The sequence below is a fragment of the Argiope bruennichi genome, chromosome 4, assembly GCF_947563725.1.
Source record: "Argiope bruennichi chromosome 4, qqArgBrue1.1, whole genome shotgun sequence".
Classification (NCBI taxonomy): domain Eukaryota; kingdom Metazoa; phylum Arthropoda; class Arachnida; order Araneae; family Araneidae; genus Argiope; species Argiope bruennichi.
The window spans coordinates 38,310,557-38,332,281 of record NC_079154.1 but is presented as its reverse complement, the minus strand read 5'-3'; the positions used below and the strand labels follow the sequence as shown (position 1 = coordinate 38,332,281).

The window sequence follows — 21,725 nt, the reverse complement described above, 5'->3', positions numbered from 1 at the left end:
TCTATCGTGTCGTCCTTGGCGAGTTATTTGGCGATTAAATCCTGGTATGCAGTTAATAACAGCAGAAATCGAATCTATATTTTTAATGCGTTTTCTCAATAGATTGAAACAAACATTTCTTAAAAAATTGCATTTGTAGTCACAAAATAGAATTTAATTTTAGAATTTAATCAAATTTAATATATTTAACTCATTGTGTTTTTGAGTTATCGCATTTATATGTTTTTGAAATTACTGACCGACAGACGGTCAACCTCTCATTGTATTTGCCACAAAATTTGATAGATGTCGGCACTACAGATGTTAAAAGTTGTCACGAATTTTACCCATCTAGCTCTTTTCGTTTCGTAGTTATTATATTAATTTATATTTGAACAATAGGGCAGACAGACTTCCTCTGAATGGATTTTGCTCAAAATTTGATAGAATTCTACAAATTTGGTGTTAAGACCATGTACCAAGTTTCATCTGTCTAGCTAAAAGCGCTTTTAAGTTATCTTTGTCCCAGACAGACAGATGAACATTTTCCAAAATGTGTTTTTCGAACTCTGGAAAGTCTAAAACGAGGAGATTCGACAAAATCTCAAGTTCGAATTGTTTGATAATTACTATACTTTCTCTATACTACGTATACAAGAAAGTAAATATTATAATATACAATATATAGGAATTCTTAAGGCAAAAATCTTCTCAGAAAAGTTCCATGGTCAAACTTTTTAAGGAAAATTTACTTGAGTAAAAAAAATAGGAAAAACTACCTAAAGTACAGTCATCTTTAGAGCTAGAGACAATGATAAAACAAACATTTAATTTATACAGAATTATTCATGCAGAATTAACTCTATACAACTGAATAATTAACACTTTAATACCTATTTTTTAAATGGGTTTTTAAATGCTTTTTGACATTAATTCTTGAATAAATCATGAGGAAATTGCTTTAAAAAGTCTTATATTTTATTGTGAATATGGTTAGGGCTAAGAAATAGCTTATTGCCAATAAGCAATAATAAAATATGATACTCTCAGTTCTACAAATAAACGGATTCTACAAATAAAAAGGACATGCAATCACAAGAGAAAAGCATCAATTTATTTTATTTACTTATCAGTACTTCTATATACATGTTGTAAATTGATTTATTAAATGTTTCGTTGTGTATCCTGTTTGCAATATCAAATATCATAGCTTCAAATTTATTCTCAAAATTGGGTATGTTATTTATTGATAATACTTGGCATTTAAAGGGTTAATATGTTAATTAGTGCCAAATTCAGACATTTTTTTTATTTGATATTATGCAATTAGCTTCAACTGAAACAATTTCTGAATTTTTAATTATAAGTTTCTGTTTGTTAATTTTAATATTGAAACTGAAGAAAATAACAAATGGATTTTAAATCGTTTTTTTAGTAGTAAGTTTGTTTTATTTCCTCATTCTTTTTCCTATCTTTATTACTAAATAAATGAAAGATGGGAAAAAGAATGAGGAAATAAAACAAATAACAAAAGAATTAAGAAAAAACAAAATGTGAATTATCAAATTTGAATAGCTTAAAATATTATAAAAATAACAAAATAAAACAATAATAAAAGGAATTATTTAATTATTTTATTTAAGAAAAAGCACAATGTGAATTATCAAATTTGAATAACTTAAAATGCTATAAAAATAATAAATCAATAATAAAATTAATTTTAAAAAAATTCAAGTTTAGTTGAACGAGCGTCAAAAATATATTCGCAATGATTGCTCAAACTCGCACTATTTTCCAACGAGTGACAATATGAACGAAAATATTTTATTCTACAACTGACTGACGTTTTGCATAAAGATGATTGGCAAAGGTCGAGGTTACTGAATAGCGTAGTTGCGAGATCATTACTCAGAACAGCTGTAATTTCACTTGACTGCACAAATAGTCAGTTTGACCCTTAAGGTAGAAGAATTTATCGTGCAGTGTTTGAAGTTTCAATGTTGGTACTGTTTGCTCTTTGCTACAAGACCTTCTCTTCCACATTATTGTAACATCATTACCTTTTCCCTTTCTCGTAATAAATCTCTTTTAAACTGCAGACAAGAAAAAAAGCTTTCATTACAGAGAATGATGCGGCAGAATGCAGATTCCAGCATGTGTGTTTATCGTGTTCGTGCCGAACTGACATAACAACAGTTGTTGGACGAACTGAGTCACAAACAAGTTGGAAGGAAATAACGACTCTCGGCTAAAGGCCGCAAAGAGCAGGTGTTTCTAAGGGAGGACTGGGTCATGATTATATGAGAGAAAAAAATGGCTCATGGCGAGGAAGAGATTCAATGTCGCACGCTTTTTCTGGAGGGTGGGGGAAGATTTTCGTGTGCATTATGCTTTGTTTATAATAAGCTATCAACCATATAGTTGCATATCGAGGGTTGGGCAGAAGGGGTTATAAATGCCCCAAGCGGTAGTTTTTTTTTTGGGGGGGGAGAGAAGGGGCAATAGTAAGAAGTTTTGTGAAGGTTTGGATGTCTTCAGTTTTTTTAAATCGGAAAAACAAATACTATGGGCCCTGGCACCATTTGCCATTGCAGTCATGGTAGCTTTTTTATTTGAGATAATGACATGACACTTGTTTGATGTAAAGGGCCATAAGCACCGATTTCACTTTATATTAAAGTGACCAAACGTTCTTGAATGGCTGAAAAAAATATTTCGGATTTTTCTATTCATACTGAATTTTTTTTTTTTTAAAAGAAGGAATAAATCGTTAAGGTTTTGAAAATTAAATTCTAAAGAATTTTTTTTCCCAATTTAAAAAAAAAAAAGTATATAATTTGTATATTTTATTGTATAATTACTTTTCGATTTCTTTTTATTTGTTTTTTTATTATTAAAAAAGGGGTTATCTGGGATCATTTCATGCGAAAAGTTTCAGTCAAATTATTGATGTACAGCTCTATTTTAATGATTACCTATCAAAGTATTTTAAATTTTTAAATGCTTATAACTTGCACCATGTTAGAAACTTCAACCCTGTTCTATTCTTTCTTCTATGTACTTTCTCAATTCAACCGAAAGTTTGAAATTTATTCTGAAATGGATACAGCGATTAAACTTCAAGTAATCCAATAATTTGCTTGCTAAATCGAAGCATACTCATGAAATATAAAAGATAATTACTGAAATCATTATGTCGAATTTTTTAATTTAAAACCAAATCTTTCATAAATTTGTAATAACTTTGACAATTTTTGCTCAATGATTCGATAAACTTTAGAGGACTAAAATATAAGATCTAAACTTCATAAAGAGCGAGAATTTATTTTTATGCATCGAATATAGGAAAGAATAGCAGTATTTATAAATTTGCAAACTATGTAAAGTTTTTCTCCATTTATACACATACTACATTTAAACATTTAATATTAAATACATTTTTTTGTTTGTGCATTATAACTGCTGTATAATTAAGAGAAATTTTTAAAAGTAAAATATCTTCTTCGTTATCATTTATTAAAGATTGTTGCAACAAGTATGAGATGTAACATCATTATTATTTTATTTTGCTACTAATTTTACAAAAGATCTGTAATTCTAGCATTAATGATCATTATTTTTCCCTAAAAAAATATTTCTCAAATATATTTTCCCTATTTGATAAACTGTAATTCAGAATTTATTTTTCAATGATATAGACTTAATTTGTTTTCACTATGGCAAAGGAAACTCAGAAAAATTGTAAAAACAAAACAGTTTAAAATTACATTGATATTAAAGAATTGAGGATAATATTTCCAAGTAATAAACATATTTTAAAATTTATTTATGCATTTTTCAAATTTTGATCGATGTTTCACTGTAACACTAATACATTTAGAATTAATATCTGATGACTTAATGGCATAAATCGTTAACCAAACGGAACACTCAAAACACATATCACTTCATGTATCTTCCTTATTATAGATAATTGTTTTATGATTCATATCTGATGACTTAATATTATCAATAACGAGGATAACTGAATAAGATTGTTTGGAACACTTATGAACGATGCCAATGCCTTCATTTCCTAAAATGTAAAGTTTTTAAATTTAAGAATAGATTTTTATGCACTGATTTAAATTTAAATGCTTCATTTCCAGATGTAATTTGATTGAATAAATTTTTACGTTTTATGTTTATAGACTGGCATATTATCAGCAAATTGCTACATTCAAAATCAAATATCTATTTGCAGTAGATGTAGGTATTTTACGCTCTATGCAGTGTACAATATTAGATCCTTTTTTTAATAAAGTGGTAAATTCCGTTTTATATTTTAAAGCATTCCTAACATGTGAATGATTTATTTTAGGTTTATAGTTTTCATTTTTACTATCCACTTGTAAAACTATTTGTTTTTATTTTTGTTGCTATTTAAGATTACTATTAAGTTGGTTTTTTTAAATTCTATCATGATTCCGAACTATTCGGCATCTACATTGGTACACAAAATTATAGAAGAAACATTCGGAGTTTATAATTTAAACTCTATTATGATTTCAAACTACTCGGCATCTACATTGGTACACCATATCATTGAAGAATAATATGGTGTTTATAAATTATAATAACTAAGTGAACGTAATGAAACATATAAGAATCTGATCAATTACGTTTGATAGAGTGTTAATATTTATAGTAATAATATTATCCAAAGAGTTAATTTTAACTCTTCAAGGTGTTGACAATCAGCTATTTCTAAAATTGCTATGAGTGAAGAGAGTAATTAGAAACGTCTCTACTCCTCGCTACTCAAGAAAACCAGCAGGAATGGTCTTTCCTATCCTAAAACGGTAAAGGTCTTCGTTAAAGCCGCGAATACCTTGCACGGCATTGGTGAACGATAATTACGAAATATAGATCTTTATCATGAATCAAGCTTTTTTACTGAATCTATCGCAAGAATATGTATTTTGAAGTGCATTTTGCCGGCTGACTGACACCAAAATTTGACACAAAAGTACAATTGTATTCAGAAGATGACATACTGAATTTCATTGATTATACATTCACTGCATGCAAAAGTAGAGAACGACAGACGGTCAATCATTTGGCATATTTGGATCAAAATTTGATAAATATATATATTTAAAAAGATAAATCTATGTAACAAATTCTATATACCTCTTTCTTAGAATTTTGTAATTATCGAGCTTGTGGCAAATTGGTATGGGTGAGGATAGAACCTGGGACCTTGTGGTTCGCAGCCCAGTAACCTGACCACAATACAAAAGCAATTGCTCGTGTAGCGGAGCTGTTAACTGGCTTATAAGCTTTCCCCACAGAAAGGTTCTATCCTCACTCATAAAAATTCGCCACAAGTTCATTTGTATTCAAACAGAGACAGACTTTTTGTGATTGGATTTCGTTTAAAACTTGATATAAATCTACAAATTTGGTCGTAACTCCATATAACAAATTTTAGTTGTCTAACTTAAAGCGTTTTTGAACAGTACATTTAATGCATGCAAAAGTAGAGACCGACAGACGGTCATCCATTAGACAAGTTTGGATCACAATTTGATAAGTACCTATATTTAAAGTTCTAAATCTGTGTAACAAATTTTATTTGGCTAGTTCTTAGCGTTATGTAATTATCGACTTCATTTGTATTCAAACAGCAGCAGGCAGACTTCCTGTAAATAGATGTCGTTTAAAATTTGATAGAAATATACAAATTTGATCTTATTTTCATACACCGAATTTCAGCCATCTAGTTCAAAGCGCTTTTGAATTATCGTGTTCACTCAGACAGACAGGTAAAAATGTGTCTTTTTGACTCAAGAATGTCTGAAAGGATTGTGGAGATTCGTTAAAAATCAAGAGTTCGAATTTTTTAAAGATTACAATACTTCCTCTAAATTTTGCATACGAGAAAAGGATAACGTTTTTCTAATAAATTGTCACTTTTCTTGAGTAATTATAAATTTGCCACTGTATTATATTTATATATTACCTGAAATTTTTAGCTATTATATGATAATTTTTGCTATTCGACATTCAATATTTTTTTTGGGGGGGGGCGTTTCTTTCAATGATCTTTAATGTAACCTAATAGAGTTATAATTCATTTTCTTCTTTTTCTTATTTTGCTTTACAAATCGTTTTCAGTATAGAAATTCTTAAAAAAAAATTATGGCAAAAATATTAATATCACATAGTATAATTATTTACTGTAAAGTAGTTACAAATATTTTAAATATTTTATAATATATTAATTATCTGAATAGTATGACAAAATTCATTTCGATTAGGTCCGATTTTTATATTTAAATAATCACAATTAACAATATTTCTCACCAATTACTAATTAGTTATTTTGATATAAAGTTATCGCCAAATTAAAACTCGAAATAGAGCATTTAAAATTAGTATAGATACATAAAGAATATTAGTCTAAAAATATTACTTGTTGTGCTTTACAAGCAGAAACTAACAAGTGTCCGAGATTCGTCGAAAGAATGAATTATGAGCTCCCCGAGAGAGATCAACTTCTGGATCAAGTAACGGATATAGTTGGCGACTTGGCGAGATTTGTTACTCAGGTTAATGGCGGAAAGCACATTTCGCCTTCATCTTCAGCTTCAGTTAGCTACCTACACGTGGTGTATCAACAGGTTAGAGGATTCTTTGATGACAGATGCGCTGAATCCCGGAGTTTCTCACTTGTAGCAGGCAGAAGTATTTGTTTTCGTCGTAGACGGTTGTGGGCATTTAGTGGAAATTTTATTTTAAGGAAACTAAGAAAGATAATGTAAAAAAAATTTCATTTTTGAGACATTTTTAAAGGATATTTTGTGTGTTTGTCTATCAAGGATACAACAACTTATTTTTACAGGTAAGGTGCATTCTTCTCTAAATATTTTTATCTGAATTTTATGTGTGTTTTTTTTTAAATTTATATATAGTGTGCATGAAAATATCATTTAATGTAACCGATGTTTATCATGAAATTTTAAATTTTATTTTTATATAATTAAATTCTATCCTTCTATAAGCGTATAAAATTTTAAATTTAAATTCTGATAAAAGAATTCATTCATATCAATTTCATTGGTTGAAAAATCTTTGTTATCGAATTAAATGGGATTATTCAATATTTTTTGCTAGAACGATTTTTTTTTAGCTTATTGTTATAAAACAAATAATTTTTTTTTTAAATTTTAGGCTCATATTTCATGTAGCGAGTTCGAACTCACGAGCATTTATATTATATCCTTTAGTAACGTTAATTAAAATTTTGACATGCAGGTATGATAATTTATTTAAACGCAATGTTATTTTGGAGTTAATAAATATTATTGTAATTTTAAGGAGCTTGATTATTAGTTAGGTATGATTTTCATATAGTTATGAAATTGTAAAATATTGATATAAAATTATTATAAAATATTATTTCAAACGAAGTTCTGATACCAAAATATATAATTAAAGATATATAATGCTTTTTAACTATTTTTTAAATTTAATTATCTTTTTAATTATTCAGAATTGTTTTTAACAATGTTTTTATTGTTTTAACAAATGTTTGTTCTACATTTTTAAAACAGATTTATGATTCTCTATAATTCACTCTGATATTAAATCAAAAGAATAAATAAAATTATAGTGTTTCACACTTTAAAAAAATAAAATTTTGACAACTAATTTCAATTTTTGATCATTGATAAAAATCTACCAGGTTTGTTTTTTGTGTGTGTGCTTGTGTTTTAGCAGTCAAAGCAGATTAAATTAACCAGCATGTGTTTAATCGTCATAAAATCTGTTAGCTTTTATAATAAATTATGTGATTTTTATGTGATCTTTGTTTTAAATTATAAAATTTTCGCTTATTAATTAAGTATTTTTATATAAGGTTCAAAGAATTTAACTGAAAGAATATTTATTCAAAACATAACTAAAATGAGATTTAATCCACACTAAATATAAATCTGATGAATCTCCAATAATAATTATTTAAAATTGTTAAGATAATAATAATTATGTTTATTCACTTCTAACAATTTTTGGATATAATGATCATTTTGATGGTCTCATTTATATAGTTTCAAACATTTTCTGATCTTGCTGTCAAATATATACAAACTTCAAATGCTCAATTTTTCTGCATTTTCTTTTCAAATTGGGAAGTTCTCGAGATCTTACATGCACATATACTATGTCTGTAAAGGCAAAAGAAACTAATTACAATCACTATATACTAATATATTGTACTAGAGTAATTATAAGTTAGGTAATTGTCAAAATTTACTTAATTTCAATAGGGACAAAGTATTTTTAAATATATTAGAGAGATAAGATTCATACTTTCAAGGCTAAACATCTTAATTATCCTCACAACCACGATCGTTTTATTTCTTATGCGTATTGTGTACATTTAGGTTTTATTTAATTGTCCTTTTAATTACTGTAAAATAATTTCTTTCAACCTATTTGAGATATCAATCTTTACTTTAAATAAATATATCAAACTCAATACATTTTTCCTTGCAAATCATCCAGAATCATTTATAAAAATGACTTTGGATGAATTGCATGCAACATGTTATTTATGGATGAGGCTATAATTTCGAATGACGTTATAGAAATACGTGATGTTATATAAATAATTTGTGGCAATTTTAATCGTAAGCTTTTGAAAGAATTGCAACATGCAATTTATAAATGAGAACGTAGTATCAAGTATTTTGAATATTTATTTTTTATTTTTGCAAAATATTAGGGGAAACTGCTCAATTATTTCTATAATTCATAAGTGCATTAGTGCACAATTTTTTTTTATATATTTCACTATTAAATGCGAATGTATAATATAAAGAAAGAAAAATATTTTTAAATTGCATGCACGGCCATAATTTATATGCACTTGGAGTTTTAAAACTAATCATTCAACTTTTTCTAATTATATATTTCGTTTTGCCCATATTCATATTTATATAAAATAATGTGAGTAGTATTCATATTGCGAATGCCGCAGAAGAATGTAATCAATGTTTAGGCAATATAGACAAGATAACATTAAAAAACTAAATTCCAATTAAAAAATGACAAACATCTTTATCAAAATAAATTATACTTTAAGAAAGAGCTCCGAAACTGTTAATAAATGCAGTGAGTTATTATGGCTTGTGGTACGGTGTTGTTTGGCCTCGTGACTTTTTATACAAGGTCTTGTCTCTTCCAGTTTCAGAAACAGTCGCCTCAGATAGAAAATGAGATACGACAATGAATAAAGTGTCAACAGTTCCAAAAATGGTTTAGAAAGTTTGTGTCAACAATTAATAAGGCATGTTTATACATTGATGCCTTGACTTACGAGCTATTTGGATACGGCAATTCAATAAATAAATAAAAAATTATAACTTTTACATTTACGGAATTTGCTTATCTCTATTATGAATATTGTTTCTGATTTTCTTCGTAGATCTTCACTGACACGAAGGATTCTATGCATGAGGAATGGCTATCGTAAGGTTCAAGTTTCATTAACTGGTTTCAAATAAGATTGAATATAGTTTTGGTGTTAGTATGACGATGAACAACGATGGGTTAAAATTCAAAACATTCTGATTTAAATTTGTATTTAGTTATATTTTTAATCTTTTAAAATACTTTTTCATGTTATGTGTAAATTTTATTACAGCATTCGGCTACTGGTATGATAATATTTTGACTTACTGAAATAATTTTTTTAAAAATTATTTAGTGATTTCGAAGAACCATCTGTCTGTTGGATAAATGTTGGTTTCCGTCCAATTTTTTCGATTCTTTATTATGATGTTTTGCTCTGTTAACATTTATAAAACGAAATTGAGAAAAATTGGATTATATGATGTTTTGCTCTGTTAACATTTATAAAACGTAATTGAGAAAAATTGGATTATAAAATTTTTTTTTTCTAAAATAGAATTGTTTGAAAATTTGTTTTAAATAAAATGAATAATGCTGTACTAATTTAATTTTTAAGAAGCTGCCTCTGGAAAAATTCCTCTTATTTTTCAACTCATTGGGGGAAAAAATCACTGGGAAAAACATATATTACGTCTGCATTCATTTTTAAGTAGAATTAAATAGGTGTTCTCTTAAGATTAAAAAAGGAAGAAATATCATATGGAAACCATTTTTTATGCATTATTTCTTATATTTTTGGGTAAGCATTAAAAAATTACTTTAATTCCAAACACATTTGCATTTACTTCCCTTCTACAACATACTTTTAAGAATTTAAAATAATTTAACAAATATTTGTTTTATCTTATGAAACTATTTCGATTGAACCAGATTTACCAGCATTCAAACATATACCAGGAATTCAGAGTAGAAATTATTATCTATTTATGCCGATTAGAAACAAAATAAAACCAGAAACAACTTTACCAGTGTCTGTTCAGCACATTGCGACAAGCTATCAATTATTTTTATGATCTTAATCCTGCATTGTTTGTTCTAAACATATTTTTATCTTATAAATCTATAAATCTAATCTAAGAAATTTGATAAGTTAATTCGATCCAAAATTGAGTCAGAATGCTTTGTTATTGAGTCACACCTTCATTCCATGTCTATGTCTTGGGCTTTCAAATCCCACTGTCATTTGTATCTATCAAGGTCATTGCATAATTATATTCAACCTTGCCCCGAAAACGAAGATGTAAGTTTTCATGAACTGAGTCATTAATATACTGGTATTATTTTAGGATCGATTTGTATACTTCGCTTATTTAACACTATTTAGTTATTATTTATTTATTGAATTAAAGAAGAAAGTAATTTTAAAATTTACTTTATTATTTCTCTTTCATTATCTTAATAGGTTATTTATGTTACTATTATTTTCCGTACAAGCATAGCTGTTGTTAAAATCATAAATAATTTTTTAAAAAAGAAGTTGGTAATAAAAAATGCCTGTAAAAATGACAAACGATAAAAATATATAATATTTTAATTTATTCTTTAAAATAGTTTCCATATTAGAATCAAAAATAATTTTATTTAGTGACGCTTCTCTTTTTACGAATTTAGATAAATTAAATTCATGTCCCGTTTTTAAGCAGCGCAAAGACTATTTAGGGGTCGGACCTCGTAACCTTGAACCAAATTCATCGATGCTTGCGTTCCTCTCCCACCTCTTTCTTCAGATTTGCGCACCATACAAATGGGTTATCAATGGGATTTGATTCCAAATGAAGTGAAGTAAAGATAAACAAAGACGGAAAATTTAGCTATTTAAACCAAAGTTAATTGTTTTTGTTAATACAAAAACAAAATATCATTCTTGAAAATGACGGTTACAAAGTTTTTTTTAATATTAATTAATTAAAATTCTAGAATTCGTTTACAGAAATGGAAAAACTCTCCAAATCTGATATGCAAAATCAGACCTTCAATATTTAAAAGTTTGAGAACTTTTATGGTGTTCACAAAAGTTTATTTATTCCTCCTTGCCAAAGTATTCAGAAACCTCTATGGTATCAAATATTTCATCAAATCAATCAAAGAATCTTTATCAGAGATATCAAAGCGAGAAGTTATATAGTATTAAATACTTGGTCATTGAAAATATCTACTTGCTATTTTTAAGAAAAGGTATAATTAAATATTCTTAACAACCAGATCCAGTTTTGCAATTAGAAATCAACTCCAATGCACAAATTCTGTTCCTGAATATATAATATAATTTATCCGTATAATATTCCTGTAAATTTTCAATTGCTTCATAGTTCTATAATTAATAATTAAGCATTAAATATTCGCTTATACAACTTATCAGATCAATTCAATTTTCCATGATAAACTACTCATTCTAATGTACGGTTTAAAACAGAGAACTATAAATCCATCAAGTAGTGGTTGGTTTCCTATTGGATAGTTGGGACAATCAAAACTAATATTTAGCGTTTTAAACTTCTTAACCATGAAGCATTAAAGGATAAAAAAATTATATTGGAACTGATCATAGTTTGTCATAATCATCTTTCAAAATAAAGATTTTTTTTGTTTGTCATATCGCTAATTATTTTCAAAGAAAAAAAAGAGTTAGATATTAAATTACCTTTGTAGAGGCATATTAAAAGAGAGCATTAATCAATAATAAATACTAAGAAAGTAAATTTTAATAAAGAAAAGTTATAATTTTAGATAACTTTTTAAATAATTTCAGCTTATAAACACGAAAGGAATTGGAATTTGGAGATGAATTTGATCTTATTAAAGACCCCCCTCCCCGCGCTCTTATAGTTTTATACTACCTTATCTTGGGCGGCAACTCACAATTTAAAACCCACTTAAAAAATTTCTTGCGAAAAACGATAAATTCTATCTAACTTATGAAATAAAGGGTTTTCTGGAAAGTTATTCTTTTAATGTTATTATTTTAGTTGCTAAATTTTTTAATTTGTAAAAATCACAAATTCTATGAATCACAAAATATTAAAATAATGTGAACACTTTGTCAAATATAATTGTTTTGATTCTTATCTATTTCATTGCTACCACATAGTTATTATAATGCTTATAAATACTCATAAGCAAGTGTATTCAAACATGGATGATCGAACAGTCATGAATTGTATAAATGAAACATATATTCAAGTTACAAAACTTGCACAATTCAAAATAAAAAAGAATATTCGAAAATAAATCATTACCCAGGTAATTAAGTAAAAAAATGTATTAAATGTGAAACCCAAACTGATTAATTTATTTAATAAGGAGAATCATAATATGCTGGCGCCACAAAATGTATAAACCTGCCACTGGCTAAATTCAAGCTATTTACTATATACAGTAAGAATGTCTGACCAATTAAAGTTAATATTAAACTTATTTTCTTAATGCCATTCCTTTTATTTTTTTTACCATGGGAATGTTAAACGTCCAGTTTGAGGAAAATATATATATATATGGTCCATAAAGACACAACACGTCTCACGGAAGACGGCAAGATCAAAGTGGAACGAGGCAACAAACTCTCTCGGAAGTATGCCCATATTGAAAACATTACTCAGTGCTCCTGTTCCGGCATATTAAATATGTATAAGTTAACAGAGTGTTTAAGTTCATTGCATCTCAAACCATACGGAACGAATCAGTAATATGGATGGCGTTGATCAAGTTGGTAGTCTGTTTCACTGTGTATCTACCGGCACCAAAGGCATCTCGGAAACCCCCTTCTTTTTACGTTTTTCTTTTTGTTTGCTCGCATGAATGAGCGATATGTCTCCCCTCTTTGTCACTCAGATGCACTTTCTTTACTCATTACTTGCTTCGCTGTAGCGTGCGATGTGCTTTCTCCAGAAAAACACATCTTCCAGAACTAATCGCCAAATATTATCTGAAAAGGCTGAAAGAGAGGAATTGCATACACAAGTCACCACTTGAGGATGAGAGTGAACCGTGAAATGCGATGGCAGCATGAGGCGGTGTTCAATTTTTCATCTTGTGCCCGTGATGAGTTATCTGTCAAGATTTAAATTGTTTTGATTCCGTCTAGAAAAGTTGCATTCTTAAAAAAATAAAGAAAAAAAATCATCGATCTCTTTATGTTTTGTTAATTCCCTTCAGGCTTTCAATGACTGACAGATAACTTGAAACTTAATGTTTTCGTATTTTGACATTGTGAAAAGTTCAAAAACCTTCTATTTATGGGACTTGAATATGTGAGTACTTTTATTAGAAATTTTAATCGGTCAGCCACTTCTATAGAATTTTATATTTTATTTTTCTAAAGATGGTATTCCAAAAGAACGTTCACATTCCCCTCCATAAAAATGATCGATAAAAATTCTCTACAATTCTATTTAAGTGCATTCTCTCTTGGTTTCTTTTCTTTACTCCTCAGCTTTTAAAAGTTCTAATATTTGCAATTCTTGTAAATTATTCTTAATCTTTTAACTGCAAAAGGTCAGTACCATAAAGATGATAATATCGAAAATGGTATTGCAAAAGAATGTTCTCTCTATATATATAATAATGATCGATGAAAATTCTGTACAATTCTATTTAAGTGCATTCTATCTTGATTTCTTTTCTTTACTTCTCAGCTTTTAAAAGATCTAATATTTTGCAGTTCTTACAAATTATTCGTAATCTTGTAACTACGAAAAGTCAATACCATGAAGAATTTCTATTTATGATATGATTATTAACTGAGAAATTAAAAAAAAAAAGTTTATTCCATCATTAGTATATTTTAACTATAAAAATTACAAATCAGATAAATAAATAAACACCTTGTTTTTAATGATTTTAGCTGGATTATAATTTATGATTAGAATTATTTAAATAATTTTATAAAGTTTATTCAATCGAAATTTTTCTTATTTCAGGATTTGAAATTCGTTTAGTTAAGGGTATTTAAAAACTGATGGGGCAATCTTTAAAAATTGAAAGTACATATCAAAGCTATTAAATAATTTGAATTCTTTAATTAATTTATATCATGAAAATAATAATAATCAATTATTATTTTAATAATTTTTTAATTAATTTTTTTTATTTTTAGCTTTACTAATATTTGTTAATTTCCACAAGTGCACTTGGAAAAATAATAGTATAATGTAGAATGAATAGAGGACAGCTGGGTTGAGAAGGCACTGCAAGTAATTCAATTAAAAAACTGTTATTAACCAAGTTTCCAAATAACTAAATTTAGAAAAAATATAAATTCAATGAACTATAAAATATTAAAAATAATATTACTTTCCCAAGTGTCAGAGTTCAGATTCATATCTGTTTCACTATATTCACTTAATTATAACAATATTTAAAAATGAGCATCTGCTTATAAATAAAATAGTATACAAAAGTGGTTGTTGCCCCATAATGTGTCTTAGCAAATAAATAAATATCTTTCAAAAAGTTATTGAAATAAAAAATTAATTTAAATAAATAATTAATATGCTGATTAAATTTAAAGTGTATTTTGAAATGTGTAACTGAACTAGCTAATGTATTAAGAAAGGGATCTTATATAGTAAATGCATAATGCCACAAAATGTCTAAATCCGTCTTGTCCTTGATAATAGCTTCATAAGAAATATATAGAAACAAGGTTTTAGAGAAAAAAAAAGTTTTTTGTTCAATTTAAAAAAAAAAAAAAAAAAACATTCGTGAGCTTCTATTAAATATTCGTATTATTTCCTATTTTTTCCTCCCTTTATACTCATAATAAATGAACCTATGATGAATTTGAACAGTTTTTGACCCCGCCAAGGAATTCAAGGTGCAAAAACCCTTAATAAAAGCATGGTGGCAGAAATAATTTCTTAAGAGAAAAGAGAACATGTCCAAAGTTGAATATGAACTGTCAAGGAATGTCAAGCCATCGAATACCCGCATGAAAGAATCTTTTATTTATTTTTTGTTTGTTTAGATATAAGTTTAATGTAACGTATCTAAGACCTTGCAAAAATGCATTATTTATTGATAATTATTTGGATTGTGATGAATGGATTGAAAACTATGCGGGTCTCTTTCTTGAAATCCATTAATAGATTTTATCATCTTCGCAATCAATTGCTTGAGTTATAAAAAATTGTGGTGGGACAATAAATGATGTGAGCAACGTCCTGGAAGGTCTTTTTCAAACGCTAAAGGAAAGTTCAATACACAGAAACAAACCGATTTGAAGGATGTGTCACGGAGGTCTTGAACTCAAGTTTCTTAACCTCCGGACTGAACAGGTGATATGGGTACCAACATGACATTGAGACTACTTAGTATGATGTCATATCACTGACTCTCCGACCTGCCTCGAAGGCACACAGATAAAAAAAAAAAGGCATGATCGGACCGCCGCTACAGCAACACTGGCGGGAACTGTAGTTGAGTCTTAAGGGCCATCACCGGTCGCGTTACAACCTTTCCCTAAGGAAGTACGTCCGTCATCGATGGGAGGAGCCAGACCACCCACCTTCGTGTATCCTCCAGTGTGGCGAGAACCAACCACCATGCCGGAAACTTCTTATCTTCAATTACGAGGTACCCCCCCCCTCGTAATTGAGGATGAGAAACTTCAATTACGAGGGGTTAACTTTATCTATGTATCTAACTTTAATATCCATTTCATATTTGTATGCTAGTGAAATAATTTTTTTTTAAAGTGAAAACTTTCAATAGAAAAGTTAGAGATTTTTATATATAACAAACATTGCAGAAACAAGAATGGTAAAAGAAAAAAAAAACCAAAAGGGAAAGGTTTTGTCTTTTTTGTCTAGGTATTTTAGGTATTATTATATACACATTATAGTTTTCTTGGAATCGAGTTTCAGCAAATTCAAATTAAATCCATAACTTTCTGGTTGCGAAGTCCAAACTCCACTGCTAGCTCATCGTATTTTTGGCGAGTCAACAACTGCGGAACTTAAACGTATATTAGTTATAATGTCTTTTTCTACCTATATAGTATTTCTTCTCTTCTGAACTATTTTTCTATCTTAAATAGTTATAGAATTATAAAAAAAGAAAATTTTGCTACTTCTCTCTTCCAGTATTTCTGTGGCTTTCAATTGGATGGCCCATTTACAAACTCGTTCGAGAGAATCTTTCTTCCGATGACATAATCATCGCTAGTTTAAATACAGTCAAAATTACTCTAATTAACGTGTTCACAATATGTGCAACCCATTATACATTTCAAAAATTATGTTAAGAGAACCATTAAAATATATAGATTTCCCAAAAGAAGTCTACAAATTGGACGATCTATGGGGATTAGAAACACAACAAATCGATCAATTGTCCATCAAAAAATATCAGTTATATGGTAATATGTAATATTTAAACTGTAAATTAATTAACCTTAAATTAGAATAAGTATTTCATTCATGGCGACATTTACTAAAGAAGTTCGCATCATATATGGGACATATATCTTTTCTCCCACTTTATTTTAATCATTAACATTGTCATTAATTTTTAACTAACCGCGTATGGCAACTTGTTTTCCCAAACTATAGGTTTATCTGCTTGTTAAACTAATGATATGAAATATATTTATTTAAATTTTAAATATGTAATTTGCTGAGACTGAAAATTTGAATTTTTTGGAATAGATATTCAGGAAATTATTGCACTTGCAGACTATAAAGATAAATCACTGCGATATAAAAGCACAATTAAAAATCTTATTTCGGAGTTGAATGTACAAAACAAGTAATTTTTTTAGTCTTTACATTGGTAAAATCATACGATTGAATGATTATGAAGTAATAATAAAATTAGTTGCGATTTCAACATAATAATAAAAACAGTATATATAAATTAATTAAAAAATTTATTAAAATTTGAAAATTTTATGAAGATCCAAACTAGTACCATTTAAAAAGATTTTTTTTTTTTAGTTTTGAAGTAATATAAAAATTATTTTTGTGGCAATATATTTTTGGAAGATATATCCAAAAAGTATCAAAAATATATTTAATTTTTTATTATCTCATATTTTAATTAACTTTTGGATTTTAAAATGTTGAAATTATCCTTTAACTTGTCTTGAAGAGCATATGAAGCCAAATTTCAAGATCAACAATAATTGTGTATTTGTATAAAAGACTACATTCTGTCGTTTGAGGGAAGTGTCTGTCACGGAATGCTTGAACTCAAAGGACATAACAGGTAAATAGAATAATGACATACTAATGAGAAAAAAACTGTTTATATAAAATGTTTATAAAAAATGTTATGCATGTAATGATATTTTAAAATCTAATTAATTCTTAATTAATTTCCAAATTTTTATCTTAATTTAAACCATATTAATTTCATTCTAAAATGGTCTCTTATTTAGTGATCTAAATCCACCTGTTTAATTTTATTAATGCTACACGAGCTCTGTAAAACTGCTTTAAGTAGCACTTTCCCACACTCCAAGTAAAGGAATAAAAAACTGTCAAGCTAAACAAATTTTTTAAAAAAATATCTGTAATTCCTTTACTAAAACGACACGTGAAAAGAAATCCCTATCAGAATCTCATAGTATTTAATCACTGGGGATAAATATTTCTCTCCCTTTCGTTCTTGTGTCGTATTGTAGATTGACGTACCTCATCGCTTCTTGCTTGTACATAAATTATACCTCCCGGGATGGAATAAAAGCGAAGTTTAAAAATTCTAAGTGTCTTCGAAACTGCTTAAAAAATATGTTTACATTATATATATAACTATTATTTATTTCATTTATTATGAGGATTTCAGATTTGAAATGTTTATGCCTCCCTCATTTGCGGAACTACGAATAAAGAGATTCCATTCAAGCGGATATAACTTTTTTCTCCTCAAAAGCATCATAAATCTCCGAAATTTGCTGCTTTCATTGCTAGAAATGGAAAAACAAATTGATTTTAAATCACCTCAAATAACAGAGAAACGTTTACTGCACTCAAAATAAGACTGAACTTTTTTTTATAAAATCTTTTATATTGGTGACTGAATGCGAGACAAAAGATTTGTCTTTAACTTATGTTGACTAGTGATATATTGCGCATTGTTGCCTAAAATATGTATCATAAAAATATTGATAAAACAAAAGTATTAAAATACCAGGTGATAAATTTTTGATTTGCTTGGTTAGTTTTTATGCATGAGATGGTAAACGTTTTTATTAAGTCCTTGAATTTATATATATATATATATATATATATATATATATATATATATATATATATATATATATATATATATATATATATATATATATTGTTTTAAAAAACGTTTTATTGTTATAACAGATTTCTTTCTGACTTAGTTTCAAAAAAAAAAAAAAAAAAAAAAAACGTGATAGAATCTTTAAACGGTAATTTTCCAGATTTAAATATTAAACTTTTGCAAGGAATCTTTAGAGACAGTAATGATTAGATAACGAAGATTTTGAGGTGTGCAGTTGAAAGTAAAACAAAGTTGAGCCTTTAAAAATATATAAACTGTATTTTTATCCTGCAACACTTCAAAAAATTGTGGGGGTGTATTTTCTAAAATATTCTCTCATACTTCCTTTTAAAGGTATCATCATCACCCTCTCCCCCCAACATAAAAAATATGGATTTCGAGTAAAATCGTGAACATCATGAGTGCTCAGATTTTTATTTTCAGTTTCCCGCATCTAAGCGTTTTTGGCATCACAGAACAACTAGAAAATGGAATATAAATTTTTGATGCCTATTTTTGAATACATATATCTACAATTTTAATAACAAGGTCACATACAATTTTGATTTATCTAAACCATTGCGTTTTAGGATTATCGCGTTTACGTGCATGCAAATTATGGAACGAAAAGTAGTTAACCTTTTTGCGGATTTGGTTCAAAATTCGATAGAAATCAAAACTTCAAATACTAAAACTGTATACAAAATTTCATTTATCTAACTTTGTAATTATTTTATACACTTCCTTGTTCGATAAACAGACAAATTTTCTGCCGATAAGTTTCGTTAATATCGAAAGGATAAATTCGAATAGTTTAAATACAGACAAAAATAATTAATAATAATTTTTTTTTCCAAATCAAGAGCTTCAGGATGTGCTAATTAAATACTATCCTCTTTTTTTTATGCTGAAAACATAAATGTTTTGTGACATGATAAAAACAGCGAAAAAAAATCCATCGATTATCTACATTTTTTCACCTTATGTGCATCAGAAACGGCCTTTGTAGTCACTTGGAATGTGGGCAGTTGTTTCATAAGCTGTTAGAAATAAATCATATTGATCATTTTTAGCTGTTTTTTTCTGTCGTCCCCCTCCTCGCCTTTTTTTATTTATTTATTTATTTTATTTCCTTGCTTCAAAAAATATAACTTTATTTCAAAGATTACAAAAGTTAATAAACTATGCAATGTATAAATGCTAAAATTTTTATTAATCATTGTTGGATATGAGTCACTGACTTAGATATAAGCTGAAAAAAATTGGTTTGAATTATTATTTCAAGAAAAATAATTCAAAATCTGGCTTATAAATCTATTTTTGCCCGATCATACTTCTTTTACGGCCTAAATAAATTATGATATATATATATATATATATATATATATACTTTCTAGAATGCTAAGTATATGAAGAAGAATTATTATAATCATTTAAAACTTCGACCTCGAGATTTTAGAGAGTAAACTTGTAAACTTTCTAAAGTCAAAAGAAAATTGCAATGCAATAACTCAATATAACGATCTTGCAAAGTGAAATAAATTTCAATATTTGATCTTGACATCAAAATTGGCGATCTGCTTCAAATTTCAGAATCAAGCGATCAAAAGGAGGAGATTCAAAATGCATATCACGAAGTAAAATGTGAAAAGCGTCATAATATGTAAGCATACAAGATAAATATTGTTTTTAATTTCCCTTCCGATGTTGACTTTCCTCTTTTCTTTTTGAATTGTACTGTTTGTTTTTTTAATTCCGAATTGTGAAGTGTTCCTATATATTTCCCGGTAAAAAAAAATACTAAACTTTTCCTGATCCATCGATTACCTCATATCTATTTCGGAGACTATTTTGTATAAATTCGGAATTGTGGAGTATTCTTATATATTGCCTGGTAAAAAGAGAAAAAAAAATCCTGCTCCATCGATCTGATATCTTTTTCGACGATCAAAATCGAAAGGCGCATGCATAAAAGTGCGTGGGATTTCCCTATTTGAAAAGAGAGAGTAACTGAAAAAAACAACACTCCCTTTGGTTTTCTTTTTGTTTTGTAAATCAGACTAAATAACCAATGAATCATCTCATTTCACAGTATAAACATAGGACTAAAAAAAACGCTATTTAGAATAACAGTGCTAACAAGCTTTTAATTGATTAACTGCGTATTGTAATTGTGACAGCGTATGCAGTATTCATTACATTTAAATCTCATGCAATCAATTTCCTAAACATTTAAAATACATCTTCCTGACATCCAACTGAAAACATAACATTTTGAAATTGATTGCTTTCAATCATGTTTACTCAACTGGAATTTAAACATGAATTAGATCTTAAAATGTTAATTAGGCATGAAGAAGATAGCGGAAACAAATGGTTCCCACGAGAATATTTTCTTTATTTTATTTCAATTTACTTTCTTCTTCCACGTACAGGTTTTTTCCTATTTGTTTTATGAATCCAAAAGAGCAAAAAAAGAAAAAGTGGAAAAAAAATATTGCAAATAAAATTTTTATTATGTCTAGACTTCAATATTTTGGCAATTTTATTAAAATTTGTTTTTAAATTTGGGCGAACTTAAATAATTCTTTATGTTCCGTTCTTGTAGAAAACGGTCAAATATTAAAAAGAAAAGTGACTACAATAATTGTTTTAATGTAATTGATAATGTTTGTGTTCTTTTACGGTTTCTTTTATACTATACATTTCTGTTGCTTTTAGATTCATATTTCCTGTAGTTTTATGTATTTTTGAAAAAAGTTATTTAAATCACAACTTAAATATTTATTTATAAATTTGCATTTTTATAGCACAGATTTTGCTATGAATTCATTTTAATTATTTCATAGCTTTTAAAGTATTCACATAACAATTTCCATTTTGTGTGGCAGCATATATTTTATGCTATTTGTTTAATATTTTGAAATGGATTTTTAGTAATTTTAACTAAAACTTATAATTAATTCCTTACCTTTTGGAAAGCTGTTTTTAAGCAGCTGCTTAAATTCCGAGAAAATTCATAAAAGATTTTTTTTTTAAATGAAAGATCAAGATAT

At 27.7% G+C, this 21,725-nt stretch overlaps 1 protein-coding gene across 1 annotated transcript in view; it reads left to right on the top strand.

The window, feature by feature from the left end:
* Positions 1–6,628: 6,628 nt before the first annotated feature.
* LOC129965465 (uncharacterized) overlaps positions 6,629–21,725 on the top strand; it is a 114,669-nt gene continuing 99,572 nt past the window's right edge. The window contains exon 1 of the mRNA XM_056079357.1: positions 6,629–6,865. The gene's annotated coding sequence lies outside the window, so the exon portion shown is untranslated. The remainder of the gene's footprint in view (positions 6,866–21,725) is intronic.